The sequence below is a fragment of the Felis catus genome, chromosome D4, assembly GCF_018350175.1.
Source record: "Felis catus isolate Fca126 chromosome D4, F.catus_Fca126_mat1.0, whole genome shotgun sequence".
NCBI classification, from domain to species: domain Eukaryota; kingdom Metazoa; phylum Chordata; class Mammalia; order Carnivora; family Felidae; genus Felis; species Felis catus.
The window spans coordinates 47,845,740-47,862,778 of NC_058380.1; the positions used below are offsets into that span (position 1 = coordinate 47,845,740).

Here is a 17,039-nt window from a genome sequence, read left to right on the forward strand (position 1 = left end):
TCACTTTGAATATTCAGAAAATACTACTTAGGATTTAAAAATCATGGCCAGGCTGTTCTGAAAATCCCCCAGTTCTGACTCTATATGGCCATGGTCTGGGTGTGAATTTGTTTTTTTTTTTTTTTTTTTTTTTAATTTTTTTTTTCAACGTTTATTTATTTTTGGGACAGAGAGAGACAGAGCATGAACGGGGGAGGGGCAGAGAGAGAGGGAGACACAGAATCGGAAACAGGCTCCAGGCTCCGAGCCATCAGCCCAGAGCCCGACGCGGGGCTTGAACTCACGGACCACGAGATCGTGACCTGGCTGAAGTCGGACGCTTAACCGACGCGCCACCCAGGCGCCCCTCTGGGTGTGAATTTGTGATAGAATGAAGACAAAATCTCTGCTCTCAGGGTGCCAATATGCTACAATTTTTTACTTTGTATAGATTCAAAATCATGAGGTTACTAAGGCAGAGCAGTAGTTTTTATTATCTGCCTCTGCTGTATCTCACTGGCTTTATTTATTTTTCTCCTTCCTAATTTCTGAGGGTTAAACACCATTGTGTCCAAGACTGTAAATATTTTCTATTCTGGTAATAAAGAAGTGGGCCACCTTTATTGAGACTGGGGATAAAGTGCTCATAGGCAATCACTCTATGAAAAGGATGCCAAGTGGAAGATTCTTACTACAACTGAAGTCTTTGTGTCTAGCCAGTGGATTTGATGCCATTGCGCATTTGGTATGGCTTTTGATGTAGGGATATCAAATTAAACTTGTGTCTTATTTTGACATAGTGTGGTTCTTTCTTGCCTTCTTTCTTTCTGATTTTTTTTTTTGTTTGTTTATCTTTTGGCTAAGCAACAATCAAATGTATGGATTGTTCATCTTAATCTCTCATTGGATCTAGGGATTTCAGTACACTAGGGCTAAGCATGAGCAACAGCAGAATGTCCTTGATCATTATTATTTAGAATCTCATCAGTGAGCCTGGGTGGCTCAGTCAGTTAAGTGTCCGACTTTGGCTCAGGTCATGATCTCATGGTTCAAGGGTTCGAGCCCCACATAGAGCTCTGTGCTGACAGCATGGAGCCTGGATCCCGCTTCAAGTTCTGTGTCTCTCCCTCTCACTCGGCCCCTCCTCACCCCTGGTCACACTCTGTCTGTCTCTCTCTCTCAAAAATGAATACATTTAAAAAAATTAAAAAAAAAAAAGAATCTCATGGATTACTATGTAAGGTCAAAGATGTTAGTTCTTTACAAATTAATTTATGGGGTTGAGGTAGTTCTTAAAAATCTTAGTATGATTATCTGAGATTTGACAAAGTCATATTAATATTTCAGCTAGAAAAAGGAGAAAGTAAGAAAAACTAAGAAAATATTGAAAAAAAGTAATGGATGGAAGGTTTGCCCCATGAATTATCAAAAGCTACATTAATCCAATGTTTAAAACTATTAAGTCAGGGGCGCCTGGATGGCGCAGTCGGTTAAGCGTCCGACTTCAGCCAGGTCACGATCTCGCAGTCTGTGAGTTTGAGCCCCGCATCGGGCTCTGGGCTGATGGCTCAGAGCCTGGAGCCTGTTTCCGATTCTGTGTCTCCCTCTCTCTCTGCCCCTCCCCTGTTCACGCTCTGTCTCTCTCTGTCCCAAAAATAAATAAATGTTGACAAAAAAAATAAAAAAAAAAAACAAACTCTTAAGTCAGTCAAGCTAATGTATGTATAGGTATGCAAAATTTTAATAAATATGCATTTGGATATAATATTCAAATACTATCTATCCACATACCTATCTACCTACCTAAATCCTAATTTTAATAATCAACTTTATGTCTATCTGTTCATCTATCTATGCTTTATGTATATTTGGAAAGTTTACCAAAAAATATGCAGGGACAATATAAAATGATCTAAGAATTTTATTGAGTGGTATGACACATTATTAAATTATGTCCCTACATGGGAAAGGCTTGTAGGACAATATAAATTTCTTTGATGCACATTGTGGCCTACTGCCTAGCACATAAAGTAAGTATTCAATGAATAAGTATTCAATGAATAAGTATTCAATGAATAAGTATTCAATGAATTTAAGTTTCTTAAATCAAGGGCTATAAAAAAGTTTGTGGCATTTTGTAATCAGTTGTTGAAAGCTTTATATCAGCGTGAGGTATAATCTAAATCAGTATTAATTTATATAAAGAAATTGTCAGGAGGGGCGCCTGGGTGGCTCAGTCGGTTGAGCATCTGACTTCGGCTCAGGTCATGATCTCGCGGTTCGTGAGTTCAAGCCCCGCGTCGGGCTCTGTGCTGACGCTCAGAGCCTGGAGCCTTTTTCAGATTCTGTGTCTCTCTCTCTCTCTCTCTGACCCTCCCCCGTTCATGCTCTGTCTCTCTCTGTCTCAAAAATAAATAAACGTTAAAAAAAAAAGAAATTTTCAGGATAATTAGTGAAAACATTTTATCTCAGTTACCTGGTAAGAATATATTTACAGGAGATGGGGAAATATGGATGAAGAAAACTCTCGAAGTTTGCCACATTATGTTGGTGAATGAATAGGAAAAATATCTACCAGAAAATAGTAGCTTACCAGAAAAAAGGTAAGGGATCATCTATGCTCATGCCCTGGATTATATACTTGTACATATTCTCACTATAGGGCAGTGCCAGCTAGGAGTAATCTGGCATATCAGGCATTACATTCAAAGCAACAGGAAATTGGGAAGAAATGCAGATTTCGAAGGGAGAGAGAAACCTAGACTGACATTTAATAACTGTTCCCCCTGATATATGATTCATCAAAGTTCTTTTCAATATAATTACTCATGAATATGGGAAGTCAACTGCAATTTATTTCCAGGAATCAGTTAGTGCTTTTCTTGCTAGATTGATCCCTCATGGTTTCTGATCACTATGCCTGGATTTGGACCAGTGATGTAGAGTGCATTCATTTTTCATTCCTGTATTTCTTCAATAAATATTTATGAAATGCCTACTAAGTGGCATAATAGTGCTAGGTGCTGTTAATATAACAGGCAATGAGACCTGGTTTCTGCTCTCTCAAGGAAAGAGAATGGGAAGTACTGGGGGACACATTTTGATGTGTTCACAGAATATGGTATAAGGGCAGTAGAGTAGCTGGAGAAGTTGTATGTAGATCAAAAATATGTGTAGACTGTATAAAATGTAAGTCATGACAAGGAGTTGAGACTAACTCCTAAGAAAAACATGGTGCCATTGGAGATTTTTAAGCAATGGAAGAATATGGTCATATTTGCATTTTAGAAAGACCACGTTATCTATGGTGCTAAGGAGATTGGAGGCTTTTGCAATAATTCAGACAGGAGAGAGTATAGGTTTTGTAAGGGTCCACAGTTTATATAATTTGGGATCCTCTTTAAGAAAAATAATACAAAGCTTTGAATACAAAATTAGATACAAGGTTCTAGAAGGGACCTTAAGATGCACGAGCCCTCCTCTAGTTCACCTCTAGACCTAGAGAAGTGATTTTGGTGTTCTGAACCATGGCGGTGATAGTAGAGATGAAGACAAATGAATGGATAAGGAAATTTGAAAGACTTGTGATTAGATGTGCAAGATACAAAGAAGGAATGATCAAAGATGATGCTTCATTATCTGGCTTCAACATTTAGCTGGGTAGATAGAGGATCTGTTCACTGAGATAGGAAACACAGAAGTAGATTTTGGTGGCAATAGGATACATTTCAAGAAGTACGACAACCCATGTCAGGTTGAAGCGATGGTGAAACATTTGGGTGTGAAGCTCAAGATAGTTGAAATTATCCCACTTCGAACACAGCTAGTTCATTTGGCAGCTTATGTGTTCAACATCCTGAGGATGAATATAAACCCACAGTGGTTTTCAAATTAGATGTAGACTTCAACCCGCGTAGTAAATAGTAAAATGATCATTGCCTTGCAGCACTATTGTCTAGGTCTGAAAATTAATGGTGGGTTATGTAGGACTCTTGCTGTTTTTCTCACCTTTAATGTGGTACCTTTCAGGATGATTTTTTTCTTGGTCCCTAGCACTATAATATTGGGACAAATCCTGCTTAGCTAGCAGGTTACCCGGAAGGCTTTCAGTTCTCTGGGGATGATGAATTCTTGGTTGTGTGTGTAGGGTTTCTCTAATGTAGGTCAGTGTCTGAGCTTCCTTTGATTGTTAATCCATAGTCTTGAACTGATTATGCAACCCACTGAGGACCTGCTAAATATAATGTTTTAAAGTTCAACGGCAAATTCCCTTCCCATTGTCCTTTAACTTGAAAATGGCTGAACAGATTTTTCTAACACTTTTCATGAAAATAAAGAAAAATATGCTTCCAAAGAATCTAAAAATCATCCTAGTAGGGAAGTTTTAGACAGTTATCAAATGACTTAATACAAGGGATAATAATAGAGACTGTTTTGCAATCTAAAATACAGCATTTTCTACTATGAACACTGTAATTACTATTTACAGCTAGATTATAGGGAAATCTGTGGGTGTCATGGAATTCAGTTTCAGAATTATGGAAACTCTGTTTGCATAATTAAAGGGCTAGTTAGTAAATTCCCTCCTATTTTCTAACCTATTTAAGCAGATCATATATGTGCCAATATTTCTTTGCTAACTATGGTGAAGGAGACAACCAAGTTTAAATCTTCTATTGCTGAATAATACCCATAATAACTGTGTATAATATATGGTTCATAATTAGTGAATATGCTGAGGTTTTTTAAGAACTGCATTAGATATGGCATAGATACAAATTTCTGCTTCATTAAATGACTTTATAGACTATATTTTGCTGCTTTTGCATATGCAATTTTTTTTCCTGTTTGATAGCAGGATTACTTTACAGCTTCTTAATGAGAATACCTTTTTTTTATTGGAACCTTGTCTGAAGTTTTACTGAAGCTCTCGGTGACCTATTTCTAATGATTTTAGAGCTCTAAAGTTTTCTCTCCCTTATAAGTAGCTTTAACTTATGTTTGATTAGTGGCTTTGGAAGTAGATTCACAATCTAATTTTAGGAAGGAAATCTTTTCTTACCGGAGAAACAAATTCAAAAATAACCTTGCACATCACAGGATGCCTATGAATTATGGAAATGGCTCACATCCCCGCACCACTTATTAGGCAAAGAGAGGGTGAAAGTCAGAGATGGTTCCTCTTAGTTGCATTTCGTTCTCAGTCGTATATGTGCAGGAAAATTCCTCTTTAATATCCTCTTTAATAAACACTGAGAACTCCGATGAATATGTTCACTGGTGGCTCTGAGAAATGATTATAATGCATTGTTAAAGTGCTCTAGTTTTGTAGTACTGTGGAAAAGCATAGCGGAGATGCTGGTATTCGGTGTTTGTGAGAAAGGGTGGGAAGTTTGCAGGCATGGAAATGCCCAACACTCAAGGAAGTTTAAAAATCTTAATTGGAATTTGTAATAACTTTGACTTAAACATCAAGAAATATTGTGATGATTGAGTTGGGCCCTGGAAATAGGGTTTCAGTTACCACACAAAATGGAAGGCTATCCAACTAAGAGAAAGAGTCAGAGGCATTTATCCATAGTATCATTTTTTTTTCCTGGTAGAGTACATTTTTGTTGTAACTTCAAGGAAACAAGTATACTTTATAAAACTGAAACAATTTACAAACATGTAAAGTTAAAAGCAAATATCCACTCTGTTCTTTGTTTTCTTTAAAAAATTTTTTTTAATGTTTATTTTTTGAGAGAGAGAGAGAGAGAGAGAGAGAGAGAGAGAGAGAGAGAGAGGGATGGGCTGAGAGAGAGGGAGACACAAAGTCTGAAGCAGGTTCCAGGCCACGAGCTGTCAGCACAGAGCCCGACGCGGGGCTGGAACTCACTAACTGTGAGGTCATGACCTGAGCCAAAGTCAGATACTGAACCGACTGAGCCACCCAGGCGCCCCTGTGTTCTTTGTTTTCCTCTCTCTTCCCAGCCCCTATTCATACTTCTCCCTGCATCTGAAAGCTTTTTCTATGCATTTAATCATTTACATATCTGTGTGTGTGTGTGTGTGTGTGTGTGTGTGTGTGTGTGTGTGTGATTAGCTTCCTAGCTTTGTAACTTGCACCCGTAAATATGCTTTATAAACCTTTCATGTTAGTGCACTTCAATCTACCCCATTTATTTTAAGAGTGACCTATCATTCTAGTATGAATATACCATAATTTATTTAACCATTACCACATATAGGCTGTTTATAGTTTTTCCACATTATAAAATTGTTTGTTAATTTATTTTTAAAATTTAATTTATTTTAATTTATTTATGAGAGAGAGAGACAGAATGCAAGCGGGGAGGGTAAGAGAGAGTGGGAGACACAGAATCTGAAGCAGGCTCCAGGCTCTGAACTGTCAGCACCGAGCCAGATGCGGGACATGAACCCACGAACCGTGAGATCATGACCTGAGGCAAAGTTGGTTGCCCAACCGACTGAGCCACCCAGGTGCCCCTAGTTTTTCTACATTATAAAAAATGCTCTAACGAACATCTGCATCCATACTCTGATTTATTCCTCTAGCATCCTGTCGCCACCACGTTCCTTCCTTCCGTGCCATCTTTCTGCACTATATCTTTGTACTCATGTGTAATTCTGTAGGATAGGTCTTGAAAGTTGAATTGTTAGGTCAACTTAAGTACTGACATACAGTTTCAAATTTCTCTCCCCGAAACTGTACCAGCCTACCCTTCCACCAAAAATGTCGTGGTGTTTATAAATCATTAACCCTGCATACGGTTTTGCCTGTTTGGCTAGATAAAATGATACATTACCTTTCCATTTTTTTGTTTGCTTTTCTTGTTCCTGAAATGGTGAACTTGAACATCTTTTCATGTGTTCCTTGATCCAATGGAATTCCTGTATTTTTTTTGTTGTTGTTGTTGATTTTTATAATGATTTTTTTTTCTAAATGATTTTAGGATATCTTTATCCAGTTGGGCTATTATATTTTTGTCTGTTATATGTTTTGCAAATATTTCTTCCAAGAGTGCCACTTATTATTTTAATTTTGTCTTTTGTGAAAGAAAAATTTTGAATTTTGATGTAGTTAAATCTGTCATTCTGTGTGTGTGTGTGTGTGTGTGTGTGTGTGTGTGTGTGGTTTCTGCATTATATCTCTAGTCTTTGCCAGATTGACTATAAAAATGTTCTTTTAAAATCTCTGTTGGTACTCTCATAGTTTTGTTTTTAATTTTTAATGTTTATTTTTGAGAGAGAGAGAGAGAGAGAGAGAGAGAGAGAGAGAGAAGAAGGAGGAGGAGGAGGAGGAGTAGGAGGTAGGGGGAGAGAGAGAGGGAGACAGAATCTGAAGCAGGCTCTGTGCTGTCAGTGCCAAGCCCTACATGGAGCTTGAACCCACAAACGCTGAGATCATGACCCGAGCCAAATTCTGACATTCAACAGACTGAGGCACCCAAGTGCCCCTCATAGTTTTTTTATGTTAGATTTTTAATACTTACAAAATTTAATTTTGCATAAGATGTTGTTTATGGCTGAGATTCCTGGGCAATCACACATTGTTTCCTCTTTGTATTTACATACATAATTAGATTCCCAGCCTCCTGTGAGGCCATGTGCCTAAATTGCAGCCAATAGAATGAGAGTTGAGCAATGTACATCAGTTCCAGTTTTGGGCTATAATAACCTTTCAAGAGAGATCCTCTTCCAAAATGACTTTGTAGGTCATCTTTCAAAGGTGGTGAAGTCAAACCTGAGAAGTGTTTAAAATTTTTTTTTTATGTTTATTTATTTCTGAGACAGAGAGAGAGCATAAGCGGGGGAGGGGCAGAGAGAGAGACACAGAAGCAGACTCCAGGCCCTGAGCTGTCAGCACAGAGCCCCATGCGGGGCTCAAACTCACAAACCATGAGATCATGACCTGAGCTGAAGTTGGTCGCTCAACCGACTGAGCCACCCAGGCGCCCCAAATCTGGGAAGTGTTTAAATCCAAGACTCATCAATTAGGGGAGAGCCACCCACCAATCAGAAGCATCCATTTTGGACTCCATGTCAAGCAAGAAATTCTTCCTTATTTTTTTTATATTTTTCTTTCTTCTTTCTATAGATTTAAGCCACTGAGATTTTAGGGTTCATCTTTTACAACAGCTGTATAATCAGCATACAGAATAATATCATGGCTTAACTTTTCCCCAACTATAAGATCAATGGTTCCAACACACTTTTTTCCAACACACTGTCCTTTATCCTCTAATTTGAAATTCTACCTTTAGCATATTCTAAATTTCCATAGTTATAGGAATGATTTTGGACTATATTTTGTTTTATTAAGCTACTTTCATATTCCTGAAACAATACCATGGTACTTTATTTACTATAGCTCATAATTGTTCTTGGCATCTGGTAGCAGAGTGATTGTTAAAAATTCAGGTTAGTCTTATTCCTTCAAACCCTTTCCATGAATCTTAGGATAAAATACAACATGTCTAACATGGTCTATAAAGCCCTGGATGATTTGGCCACTGTCTATTTTTACCTGTTTCCTTTCTTTCCTGCTGCTCAGTGAGCCTCAGCTGCTTCAGTTTTGATGAAAATGCAAAGTATCTTCTCACCTCTGGACCTTCACAAATGCTTTGCCTGAACGAGATACTATTCATCTTCTATGTCTCAGATCTAAGAATGATTCTTTAGAAGAGATTTTTTTCCTGACCTCCTGTCAAACAAGATCCCATGATTAAACGGTTTTAGGGCATCTTGCGTTGCAATCATTATAATTTAAATATTTATTTGTGGTGTTATTATTTTAATATTTTCTCCTTTTCTTGATTTAAAATCCATGAGGCCAGAATGGCATTTTTCGTTTATTATGTATCCTCAACACCTAGTGTAACACTTGACACATAGACTTCATAAATGTTTGTTGAATAACTTAAGAATCTGAGGAATAATTTGGTAAGTATGTCCAAACATTATAGATTTATGACTGGGACCGTTTTCAGAATATCCAGATAAAATCTTCTTCCCCTCTTAACTTTTGTCTGTTATGTAAACAGAGAGAAGTCCTTGTTGATTTCACTTATACATGAAATATTCCTAAATATAAGCAATTTAAGGACATATGTCACCTGGAAGACAAGGACTTGACTTGGAGGATTTTGCTTTTCATTAGTTGACCCACAGGTGAATCCATTCTTCACTGACATCACATGAGTCCCATCATGCATATAATGAAACGGCAAAAATCAAATTTTTTTTTTTAGTAACCGTGGAGGCATTGGTTGTACCCTATATTGTATATAAAGTAGTATGAAGCTTAATGGAACTCTGAAATATTATAAATAAATATTCCTATGTTGTCCAGATACTATTTCATTAACTCTAGGCCTCTTCAAGAGCAAAGACGATACTGTATACAATGTCTGAATAAAGCCGAGAACCTTTTCTACCTAGGGGAACTATGTCAAACTCCTATATATCTCTACATCAGTCAGGGAGGGTATGGGAAGCAAATAGCTCACTGACATGGTATAATTGAAGAGTCTTTTATGGAGTCTATTGAAATGGTGTGGATAGAATTAAAGGAGACCAATAAGGGATGGTGATGTGCCCCAGGGTTGGTACTAATGGGGTCCTATTACCAGCCCCAGACATGAGGGGATAAGGGTAGAGAAAAAGTTTTTGGAACTTACAGATTGGGCCACCTGACAGGAGCCACGCCTTTGGTGGAATGGCATAGGTGACCTGTGGTAATGTGGCAAAGAGAAAGCTAGGGGAATAAATTCCTGCTCTCGTTTTCTTACTCTATGGTCTTGTGTTGGAATCTCTCATTTGTTGAATTCAGCTAGAAGCTAGATCGGAAGGTAGCCTCTTGATGTCATAAATAGAGGTCATAAAGGTCTTGGGAGACTAAAGTAGGGTGATGAAGGGTAGACAGAGAATTTGGAAGATGAACAGAAGTTATCTAGGATGCTCTGAGGTAGCTAGAATTTATTTTATTGTCTTCTTGAAGTTTATTCATTTCAAGAGAAAGAGAGAGAGAAAGAGAGGGAGAGGGTAGAGCCTAGAGAGTGGGAGAGAGAGGATCCCAAGCAGGGTCCACACTGTCAACATGGATTCCAACGTGGGGCTCGATTTCACAACCGTGAGATCATGACCTGAGCTGAAATCAAGAGTCAGATGCTTAACCGACTGAGCCTCCCAGGTGCCCCTAGAATTTATTTTTTAGTACATATATAGAGTGAATATTAATTTCACGTATTTTCTAGTTCCACACCAATACTCCCAGCACCATTTATAGAAACTTGATTTTCCCTACTAGTTTCTGAATCCATTTAAATTATTATAGATCCATTTCAATTATAATAGAGTCTGTTATGGGATTTGTATTCTGGGTTATGTTCTTCAATGTTTACAGTAGTTTCATAAAATGCTTACTATATGATTTGATAGACCTTTTCTTATTATAGTTTTCAGAGTTAAGAGCTTTTTTGAGCACTTGTGGATTCAGACAAAATTTTAATAGGGGCCTAGGCCACTAAAAATCTTAAAGCTATATGGGGAAAAGACCATGTTTCTCCTATTATATAACACCTTTCACAAATATGTGGAATGCAGTATCTAGTATGTTACAGGCATACATAAAGAATAAAGAATGGGTGAATAAATTAATATAAATTTATTTAACAATGTACTGAAGTATGTATGTTCTAAAAGAATAGAATAATGCCGTATGTGCTGCAGATAAGACTTGAAGACATTTAATGACATTTATTTAAATAGGAAAAGACAGATCTGTATTTTCAAATACCAGTGCAAATAGATTTCATGTGAATAGGAAAGGCCAAACACAGGATAATAGTGGTTAATTTCATGTTATTTAATCAATCATGCAAAAGGTTCTCACCAGAATCGAAGAGGATGGAAATTTAGGGACACATGTAAATTGAATCCTGTGTCCAGATACAAGGGTCTCTCAAGCGTTTAGGGGCTTCCCTGAACATAAACAACAGAGAGTATTTAGGTACTAAATATGTGGTCTAGGGCTGCTCCAACTCTCAGGAGGGAGCCTAAACTGCTCAGGGTAGGAGATGAAAACTTGAAGCTTCTATTTCATCTGTCTAGGACATTTCTATCTCTCTCCAACTCTTTATGTTATTGAATTATTTTTATTCATTATTAAAAATTTAGATGTGGTTTATACCTCTTACAAAATGTTTTTATTTAAAACTTCTTTCCTGGGGCACCTGGGTGGCTTAGTCACTTAAGTGTCAGGTCATGATCTCGTGGTTCGTGGGTTTGAGCCCTGTGTCAGGCTCTGTGCTGACAGCTCAGAGCCTGGAGCCTGCTTCGGATTCTGTGTCTCCCTCTCTCTCTGCACCTCAGAGCTCATGCTCTGTCTCTCTCTCAAAATTAAATAAACTTTTTAAAAAATTAAAAAAAACAGTTCTTTCCTAATTTCCATTCTGGGTCTTCAGTGTGTTTGTAGATCCTTGGGTTAGTGGAGGCATCATCATCATCATCATCTGATCCTAATAGTTATTTAAATTACTATGTGCCAGGAATTTTGTTAAATAATTTATATGGATTTTCTCACTTAATTCTTTCAATGAAATAGGTGATAAGATTATAAGTATACCTAGTTTAGAGATGCATGTAGTGTATTGTTTAGAATCTTTTAACTTGTCTCCCCCTGTAAACTGTGAGTTCATTGAGGGCTTAGACAGTCACTTTTATCTTGTATTTCTGCATCCATGGCACTAAGAATAGTGACCAGTACATGTAGCCACACCCCAAATATCTGAATGAATGCTGGTTGAATCTATGTTGATTTAATTTCAAGATGTGGCTCTGATATGATCATTTTAAAATAAAATGGCACTTTGATTATTATCCTGCAAAGCCAGTACATTTCTGGAACAATAACTTCTTTTATTAAATTCACGAAAATATTTGTCAAATTAAGATAAAATTTCCTTTGGGTTTCAGTTCTCTGTTCTGTATGTGTGTTTAATTCAAACTGGATGAAAGAAAGAGAATCATAGATTTCTGCTATTGAAGAAAATGGGATAGAAGACTTCTTAGCAAAAATAGTCAGTTTTTCAACTTGCAAATTATAGTGTAGATTTGCTGTCTTGCCCCCATTAACTTCTTGCCCTTTCTGGCATTCTGAGCCCCTGGGGATCAGATTTCCTGTGGCTGCGTATAACACGCTATTGATCACCCCTTCTGCCTTGTCACCCTTACTTCTCAGTACAAATTGGTCAGTGTCAATTGGAGGGGGAAGATAATTAATTTGCACTCACATTAAAATTAGATGTGTTCTGAAAGAAGGCCATCACCTGGGCTTGGGCCCCTAGCTCAACCAATTTTAGGACGTGAATTCCTAAGCTAACATTCCAAAGTAGTAGAAGTGTAGGTAAATATATTTATTTTTGTACATCTGTGCATATGTGGGTAAAAGATTGGGAGATACCCTAAAATAGATTCTAATGGCGATCTTTCTAAAGTTTTACAGTTTTAATCACATTGTGCCTCAAAGGTGAAATTGTCTACTCTTAAAATATTGGAAACTTCCTCAAAACCATGGAAACTGTGCGTGAGATGTAAGATGACTGGACAGCAAAATAAGTCTTTCCTATTATGATTATATGATGTTCTTTCCCTTTCAATTTCTAAGTGTATATGTTATGTTCATATGTCTCTTTCTTCTATTTATAGCCTTGGGAACATCACTACTTTAGAATCAAAGATGTCATTATGGAATAAAGTGCAAGTCATGAAACTATTCATAATATGCCTACAAGCAAGTGTTTTTCTCTCCTACTTAGCGTTCTACTTTGATGCTAAATAATGTATTTGAGGCACAGAGTCAGTAATCTTCCTAAGCAGAGTGACAGGAACCTCTAAGAGATAGGCAAGGCCATTCCATGACTCTGCTGGCCTTCCAGAATGCTTGTCACCTAATGCAGCTCAGATAAATTAGCATGCAATAAAGCTTGCAAGGGAAGTTATATTCATTCCCAACATTGGTACAGAAGTGAATAATTATAATTCTTTCAGTTGGTTTGCTGAATTCATTCTGATTACATCAGTGAAAACATTTTTAAAGGGTAATGGATGTACCATTCCCCAGAACCCGGTAGCAGTCCCCTACACATTATGCTTGTGGTGAATCCCTAAAGTTTAAAATACTCTCTGAGAGAGATATGGAAGAGTTTGGACTTAGTATTGAAAAGCAGTAACTTGTCCACCCGAGTCCTCTATTGTTTTGGTCTTATATTTCAGTTATGCTTATCTCAGCAAATCCTTGGTTAAGGACCTTTCTGTTTCTCAGCTAACATGAGTAGTAAGGATGATAGTATTGGTCAATCCTTTCAGAAGAGAGATGAATTTGTCTTAGATGGGTGGCTTATTAATTTAGAGTAAACTATACGTCACAAGCAGTTCCAGAACTTTTTCATTGCTGACACTCATAGATTATTATTTTTTGATGTTTATTTATTTTGAGAGAGACAGAGTGCTAGTGGGGGAGGGGCAGAGAGAGAGAGGGAGACACAGAATCTGAAGCAGACTCCAGGTTCTCAACTTTCAGCACTGAGCCCCACGTGGGGCTCGAACTCATGAGCTCTGAGATCATGACCTGAGCCAAAGCCGGATGCTCAACCACCTGAGCCACGCAGGCACCCTAACACTCATTGATTATTGAAAAGATGTTCAAAAAACGTAATTTTAGACATGAAACAACTTGTATTAAGATCTGAATCAGCTCAGGTGACCTTTAGAAATCAATTACTTTAGGTTAGATTTCTCCTAGATATGATTTAAAAAAATCTACATATAGTGGGCAAATTCAATCACTGATACAGATATTTTTTAAACTAAGTAAATCAATTCAACAAATAGTCATTGAGCACTTGCTGTGTGCCAGACACATTGACGGTAATTGGAATAAAGAAAACTTGGTGCCTGACCGTAGGCATTATTATTCAAGTACACAAGCTGGGTAAATCTTACTTGAAGAAGAGTATTCTAGATAAGGCTTTTTTTTTTTTTTAAATAAGAGAGTCAGGGACAGAAGGAAGCTGGTAGATAAAGAGACTGTTGTTGGCCTTTTGGTTGCCAGAAAGGAGAAAAGTAAGTAGAGATTTTGTTCAATGCTCCTATGATAGGTGAGTTGGGTCTGAAGGCTAACATTCTATGAAGTTAGGCTGTCTGAGGAATAGAATACTGGATGGCACATTGTGATGGCTTTAACAAGTAGCAGTGTTATAAAGAGGTCCTCTGGCTTGATGTGATGGTTTCATCTTCTTTGAACCATTGTCAACTTTTCTGTGGGCACAACATAGTCTGGCAGTGACAAGATACAGCATACTAAATCCTGTCATTGTGTCTGAATGTGAAGGTAAAGAAACGCTTTTTTCAAAACTCAGATGGAAAGGTGGTTGCTTTCCCAATTTCTGGCGGAAGAAATTAACTGATAACCTGCACTACCCAATCTATTCTTTGAGTTGGGGTTTTCATAATGCTTTAGATAAACACAGTAACAATATGAAGCATCGCTAACCATCTGAATACTCAAATGAGAAAGGTCAGTATATTCATCTTAACCTTCACACTTAGCTAATATAGGTTGATAGCAAGTCCTTCTCAAAGCCACCTTCAGGCAGTTCATTCGTATTGATCAGCTCTTTGGCTAGCAATGTGTTAAAGTGACTATCCTTGTGCTCACTTCGGCAGCATGTATACTAAAGTGACTATCCTAGAAGGCTGGATCTAAAGAAAAAAATAAGAATGAATACCCAACAAATTTTATGTAGAACTTTAAACTATAAGGGAACTATCGTTTTCTTAGATAAAAAGGAGATGAATTTTTTTTTTTAATTTTTTTTTTCAACGTTTATATATATTTTTTGGGACAGAGAGAGACAGAGCATAAACGGGCGAGGGGCAGAGAGAGAGGGAGACACAGAATCGGAAACAGGCTCCAGGCTCGGAGCCATCAGCCCAGAGCCCGACGCGGGGCTCGAACTCACGGACCGCGAGATCGTGACCTGGCTGAAGTCGGACGCTTAACCGACTGTGCCACCCAGGCGCCCCAAAAAGGAGATGAATTTTTAAATGTCATAATCTATAGAAATTTGTGAGTTTATGAACCCACTATGAAATATATTAAATGAATATTTATGTATACATTTACATGTGTATATATATATATATATATACATATATATGTATATATATATATATATATATATCTCCAAATGCTGAAGAAAGAAATTTTGTCATTTCTCTCTTTATCTGCAGCAGCTGACAGTTTCTGGCCCATGGGAGTGCTCAGTAAATGTTGAATGATTAGATGAACAAATGAAGGAATGAAGGAATGAATGAAGCCTGGTTTGTTTTAAGCTTCTCTGAATTCCATGTATAAATAAGATTAGTCTTTTCCTGCAAGAGGAAAGACCAATGAACACACTAATTAATTGAAGTTCTCTTTGTTTGCCAACTTTTTAATTAATTGAAGTCAGCATGATTCCTTGTCCCCCCAGTACCTTGAATAATCACTGGCATATAATGGTGCTAATTACTCATATGAGTGAGTGAATGTTCTAGTGAGACTAGACATTTTTGCCATTTCCATTCAGATACTCTTAATCCTCCCTTATTGTCTATACTAAAGTCCCTCATTTTCTATGAAGTATGTTTCATCTGATCCTTTAACTCACAGTGGTTCTCTTTCTTTGAACTTTGGTGCATGCCATCTTTACATTTTTTAATTGACATCTAGAAATGACGGCAGTTTACCTTTATCTGCTTCTGGGAATTTATCGTGAAGACAGATTATAAAATATTGGGCAAATTCTTTTGGAAGATGCTCATTGCATTGCTATTTTTAAGCGTGAAGCAGCTGTATTCTGCTTTACCTGTTTTTAAGAGTACAAAGTAAGGTCAAATTCCCTTTTAACATTCACATCCAATGAATCTGAGCTGCTTTTCTGCTTTCTCTGCTTAGAGTTCCTCTCCCAAGTTTAGCAGGGATATTTAGTCCAAAGAATTCGTCATTATAACTTCAATGAAAAAGAGCTGTAAAAAAAATCTATTCACCTCATCAAAGGACTTGTTCAGTGTGGCTGACACTGCTGTTGCTGTGATATGAAGTTACTTCTGAAAGTATGAAGTCCAGCATCAGGGTTTGAACACCCCTGGAATCACTACAGAAAACAAGGAGCCCAGCTCTGGCTGATTTGACGATTGTTTCTTTGTGTGCAGGGAGAGAAAACCTTTTCCTTCCAGGTGATGTTATAATATGTTTACTGCACACCAAAGTGTGTATTGGGTCCAAGTGTTGCAATCCTCAGTGATAAGCTCATTCAGTACATACACCCAGCTGTCATTCTCAAGGCATATCACAATGGCTGTGCCAGGAATGGCTTCAGTATCACCCGAATGCTGCCCAACCAGCTGTTCCTTATAACATTCTAGAGCTTCAGGTCGGGCCATTCACCAGTCCCAAGTATGACCTATTTTTTCCTGAGGTTTTTCTCTTAGGACACCTATCCATTGTCATGATCTGGCTTTAGGTAGATTCCAGTAACATTAAACATCCTAGGAGAAAGATTCTTCTTTTAGAAAGCTTGTTGGCCCTGCGTAACTTTTTAGTGTACCTGGTGTGGTAAGAGAGGAAATACACCAGTTGTATTTTAAATCCTAGGCACTTACAACATTTTTGACAATCTGCTGTATTCTTGGGTGATACACTTGCTGTGTTATATTGTGAACTGAAGTGTCATTCATTTTACCTTCCCCAAACTAGGTTCTCCCTAAGATAACTGATGTCTTCACCAAGAAATTGGTAGCAACTTTTACAGGATATTTTTCTCTCTTAAAAATTATAGTCTGCCTCACTGGGCAAATCGCTACACTAGCATATAAAAAGGAAATAAGTCAAAAGTCCAAAGATAGAATAATGACTAAGTAAACTGGTCAGTATACTAATTCAATCGGATGTTATGTAGGTACTAAAATCAAGATTAGACAGGCTATAAAATGATATTAAATATATTTATGAG

General features: G+C 37.5%; 2 long non-coding RNA genes across 5 annotated transcripts in view; one reads left to right on the top strand and one right to left on the bottom strand.

Annotated features, from left to right (window-relative positions):
- Positions 1–9,980, bottom strand: part of LOC111557497 — a 33,135-nt gene extending 23,155 nt beyond the window's left edge. Inside the window, exons 1-4 of one of the 4 annotated variants that reach the window (XR_002737540.2) lie at positions 9,663–9,934; positions 9,099–9,169; positions 8,510–8,686; positions 7,444–7,726 (exon numbers count right to left, since the gene is read on the bottom strand). This is a non-coding gene — a long non-coding RNA (uncharacterized LOC111557497). Of the gene's footprint in view, positions 1–7,443; positions 7,727–8,509; positions 8,687–9,098; positions 9,170–9,662 lie in introns of those variants that run through there. The other 3 variants (XR_006589210.1, XR_006589211.1, XR_002737541.2) reach the window with 3 other exon arrangements.
- Positions 1–17,039, top strand: part of LOC111557498 — an 88,820-nt gene that overhangs the window by 64,762 nt on the left and 7,019 nt on the right. The gene's annotated exons all lie outside the window — the stretch shown is intronic.